The following is a 5,203-nucleotide window of genomic DNA, read 5'->3' as shown; positions in this document are numbered from 1 at the left end:
GGACCTGAGCCCACAGGGGGAGGTGGGGCTGCTTCCAGGGGGGAGGGGCACAACCAAGCAATGGGCATGACTGAGGGGGGGCTGCTCTTCAGCGATGCCCGTGGACTGTCTGCAGAGCACCCTGTGCCCCTGTCTGTTTGTGCTATTTGTTGGGAGAGCAACACCCCCTGGGCCCTGCGCGGGCACTCAGAGGGATGGCACCGTTCACACCTAGCCCCCGGGCCCTGCGCGGGCACTTAGAGGGATGGCACCGTTCACACCCAGCCCCCGGACCCTGTGCGGGCACTCAGAGGGATGGCACCGTTCACACACAGCCCCCGGGCGCACCCCAGGGCAGCCACCCCAAACACAGATCTCAGGGACACTCTTCCCCCACCCCAGGGATCGCCCCTCCCACGGCACTGCTCACCCAGCGCAGCTCCGCTCCCTGGGGCTTGGCTCAGGTCCTGCCACCCTGCCCCCACCCCCTCCAAACTACCCCAGGTGCCCTGCAGGCCACACAGCTGGGCAGTCCCTCTGGACAGGGATGGCCTGGGGCTCTCTGGAGCGGCCCATTGCTTGCTCAGTGCCCGGCCCAAGGGGGCCTGATTTCTGCCAGGGCCTCCCGGCGCCACCATCTCACACAGCCCAGCCATAGACCCCAAACTCCCCCCACAGACCCTCTGCCCCACGCTGATCCCACACGGCTGCTCAGTGAAGGAGCCTCCTGCCGCCCCCTGCTCACACTCAGCCCTGCCCCGCAGGAGTGGGGAGAGCGGAAGGGGCTGGGAGGAGGCCACTGGCTTAGTTGTGCCAGGGGATCCGTGATGGCTCATGCCATGCCCAAGTCCCGCAGAGCTCAGCCTGTCCCATGGACAATAAAACGATGCGTCTCCCAAGCTCTCTCTGCCTTGCTATGGGCGAGGGCTGGGGCTGTGACGGGCCCGGGGCAGGGGGGTGGGACGTGCCCAGGCACCTGTGCCAATGGGGCCCATAAGTGGCTGAAGGTTCCAGCCCCCTCTGGCCGCTGCTCAGAGGCCGTGCCAGGGGCTGGCAGGTCACAGGGCCGGTCCCTGGGAAGGGGTACAGCCTACGCACTGAGTTTTCTTTTCCCCCAAGGGGTGCTCCACCCCTGCTCTGCCCCAAAGCCCTGCCCTTCTGCCCTGCCCTCATTGTGCCTCTTCCCACTTCTGCTCCACCCCCTTCCCTGAGGCTGCACCCTCACTCCACTTCTTCCCACCCTCCACGCCCCACCTGCCCACCGCTTCCTGCCCTCCGCCCTCCCTCCCTGACCCGGGAGAGATTTCCTGACACTCTGGCCCACGTGGCTCCTGGCCCAGGGCCTGCGGTGCTGGGGGTTGGGGCCGTGCCCCATATGCACCAACTCTAATTGGGTGCTCTGCACCCCCCAACCACAGCTGTTCGGACGGCTCGGGAGGGAGCCCTGGCAGCCAATGAGCCCTGGCTGAACATGCACGGTCCCTCTGTGTGCCCAAGGGCAGCTGGGAAACCGAGGCCCCGTCCATGGGCACAGTTTGACGTCTATTTGGGGGGGTCAAGGGGGTTAATAATATATAGAGGCCTAATTTCTGGATTTACCGAATGTTAGTGGTAGTTAAATTATAATGGACTTGAAATCACAAATACAGTTTACATTCATTATTTAATCACCTTTTTTATTTTAACATAATTATTTGCCATGTTTACCAGCTACCATTGAGAAATCAACATTAGCATAGAAACAAATTCTTGAATAAAGAGAACCGAGCACTCTCATGTAATTATGAATCGTCTCCCTCATTTGAGAGTTACATAAACATTGTCTTACTATAGAAATACTGTCTTTATCTTCATGTAGAAGCAATCGTCTTTCCCTTGGGTTAGCTTTTCTTGGTTTTCGAGTAAAATAATTTGATGGGCCTAAATTAAAACAGAACAATATTTTACTCAAGTTCAAACTCGTAGAGGTCACAGTCACTTCTCTGTAGATACTTTGCATCACCCTCTAGAGTCTAATCGAAAACGTTATCCCTGCCATAGGTTTTTAAAGTAATTTCTCAATGTGCTGGATCTAATTCCCATGGAAGTCAATAGGAGTCTTCGGAAAAGTCTACACTACACACTTGCTGTGGTATAATGACGTCAGTCGGGGTGTGAAAAATCCACATACCCCCATGCTACATAGTTATAGTGACCCAACGCCCCCCCCCTCCCAGCCCCGTAGGCACTGCTATATCGGTGGGAGAGCATCTCTCTTCCATTGGCTTAAAGCATTGTGATGAAGTGGGACTGTTCTTAATGTTTCCTCTGAATACTGTAGGGATGCCTCAGTTTCCCCTATGCATTTCTAAAGTCTCTAGGTGGCGGGATAAGGGGGAGTAATTGTTGCAAAGGGCCAGTGTACATAAATGGCCAACACTCTGTCTCCTGGCAACTGATGGCCTGGTCCCTTCCCTTCCCCCCTGCAAGGTGAGAGCTAAAGGGTTGGAGAACAAAGGGGTCCATTGACCTCCTGGCCCGGAAAAGGGACAAAGCCCAGAGGAGGAGGGGCTGGAGAGTGAGGCAGTTTGGACAGGCTGGGGACATGGAGTGAAGTGCAGACATGGTTGTTGGGCTCACTGCCCCCCAAAATGGACCCAGCTGAGGGGTCCGGTTCTCTGCACCTACAAGCTCTGTTTTAGACCATGTTCCTGTCATCTAATAAACCTTCTGTTTTACTGGCTGGCTGGCTGGCTGTCACGTCTGACTGCGAAGTTGGGGTGCAGGAGCCTCTGGCTTCTCCAGGAGCCCCGCATGAGCGGACTTGCTGTGGGAAGCGCACGGAGGGGCAGAGGATGCTGAATGCTCCGAGGTCAGACCCAGGAAGGTGTGAGCTGTGTGTCCTGCAGACAGGCTGCTCCCAGAGAGGAGCCTTCCCCAGAGTCCTGCCTGGCTTCATGGGGAGCAGTTCCAGAGCATCGCCCGGGGACCCATGACAACTATCTTCTCCAGACCCCTACAGCAGTGCAGATCCATCTGTGAAATTGACAAGAATGGGCGTGAATTTAGTAGGGCCCTACCAGGATGTGTCTAAAGACACCTCTTGATTCTGTACAACTGCTCCATTTGGGTGTCCAGCGAACCTGGGTCCGCTTCAGAGCAAGGACCTGAAATCACAGGAACTTCCGTTGAATTCAGCTTTCAGTTTGTCCCCAGACTCTGAGCAAGCAGGCGGGAAGGGAAGAAAAGGGAAAGAAACATCTACAAAACAAGATTTGTACGGTCCACTCCAAACTGAGTTCTCCTTATGGCACCCATATCTCATCCTTTGCACAAAGCAGATCTGCCTGCATCGCTTGCCACAGAGTTAATGATATTTTTAATAACCACATTGTATTTATTATCCTTACAAAATGGAAATAAAACCCTTATATGACATATGATCAAATATGTCTTTCAGAAAGACCAGGAGATAAATTTTCTCTTTCCCTGTGTCACGTTCTCCTGGGATGGGAGGGCTGCTATCTTTTGTTGCTGTTCAGTAAAACAAGTCTAAACTGTTTTTTCATCCCAAAACAGACCATGCCCAGTGTAATGATGCTGGTTCTGGCGGGACCCAACTGAGAGTGCCAATTCAGGACACATTGCTTCAAGCAGGGCGGTTACAGCCCAAGGCTGGGGTTTCTGTGCACACCGAGGCAAACCAAACCAGCCAGACAGAGAACTTTGGTTTTACCCCACTGGCTAACCACAAGTCACACAAGCTATTCCCTTGGACACTCCAGTTTCCCAGTATCCCCACCAGTGCCACTCGTTATGGGGACAAATGGTTGTGAAAACCAATACCCCAGTAAAAGAAAAAGATTCTCTCGATCCCAAAGGACCAAGCCCCAGACCCAGGTCAGTATACAAATCAGATCTTACCCACAAATCACGCTGTTGCCAATCCTTAAGAATCTAAAATCTAAAGGTTTATTCATAAAAGGAAAAGATATAGATGAGAGCTAGAATGGGTTCAATGGAATCAATGACATCCAGTAACGGCCAAGTTCTTGGTTCAGGCTTGCAGCAGTGATGGAATAAACTGCAGGTTCAAAGCAAGTCTCTGGAGTCCATCCACAGCTGGGATGGGTCCTTCAGTCCTTGGTTCAAAGCTTCAGTGTAGCCAAGTCCCTCCAGAGGTAGGAAGCAGGATTGAAGACCAGATGGAGGAGCTGCTGCAGCCTTTTATAGTCTCTTGCCATGTGGTCTGTCTTTCTTTGTCCCAAAGACAAGCTGCCCATCCACATGGCCTGGAAAAACCTCAGAGTTCTGTCCATAGGCAGGTCCCTGCCTACCTTGCTGAGTCCCAAGGGGTGTCTGCCTTCTCTCAATGGGTCAGTTGTACAGCGGATGGTCCTTAATGGGCCATCCAGCAGGCTAGGCAGAGCTGACACCAACTTGTCTGGGGAGTCACCCAGAAGCATAGCATAAGTTTGGAATACAGACAGTATAGAGCCAATACTTATATCTTTAAATACAAAAATGATACATGCAAACAGATCGCATAATCCTAACCAGCAAACCATCACCTCGTCTTAGACGCCTTATTTGACCCCCTTTATACACGATTTGGTGCCACTATAGGATCTTGGTTGCAACAATGTTCTGTACGGTCCCAGTTCAAGTCAATAACGTCACACCCAGTAATTACGCTTTGCTTCAACACATGCAATGCCCACATCAAACCATTGCTAAAGCCTGTCCCCTGCCCCTCCATGCCAGGTGCACCAGGATAGTGAGCAAGAGACACAGTTTCACAGGCATGCCCAGCTGTGCCCTCCAATCCAGATACGGGGCAGGCAGGCTCAGCCTGGCAGGACTCAAGTTCTCAGATGTGGGGGGGATGTGGATGCACAGGGGCTCATTGGAGGATTCTAGGTGCAGGGGGAATGGGACTCTACAGGGGGGGTCCAGGTGAAGGTGGTTGGAGCTCAGTGGGGGGGGTGTCTGGGTGCTGGGGGGGAGGGCTTAGCAGGTGGGGTCCAGATGCATGAGGGTTGGGCAGAAGGGGGGGAAACTTCCCATACAGTGACCCTGCCCCCCCATGGGTAAGGAGCGATGGGGGCAGGAAGCAGGGGGGAGTGCGAAGCTTCCTGCAGCCGGGGGAGACTCCTGGGGGTAGGTCTGACCACCCCAGTGGCTCCCTGCAAGGGAAGTCCTGTCTCCCCCATCTAGCAGCTGAGTTGGGAAGCAGCCTGGCCCT

This window comes from Chelonia mydas, chromosome 2 (genome assembly GCF_015237465.2).
Source record: "Chelonia mydas isolate rCheMyd1 chromosome 2, rCheMyd1.pri.v2, whole genome shotgun sequence".
Lineage (NCBI taxonomy): Eukaryota > Metazoa > Chordata > Testudines > Cheloniidae > Chelonia > Chelonia mydas.
The sequence above is the reverse complement of the archived record's forward strand: the minus strand, read 5'-3'. Positions refer to the sequence as shown.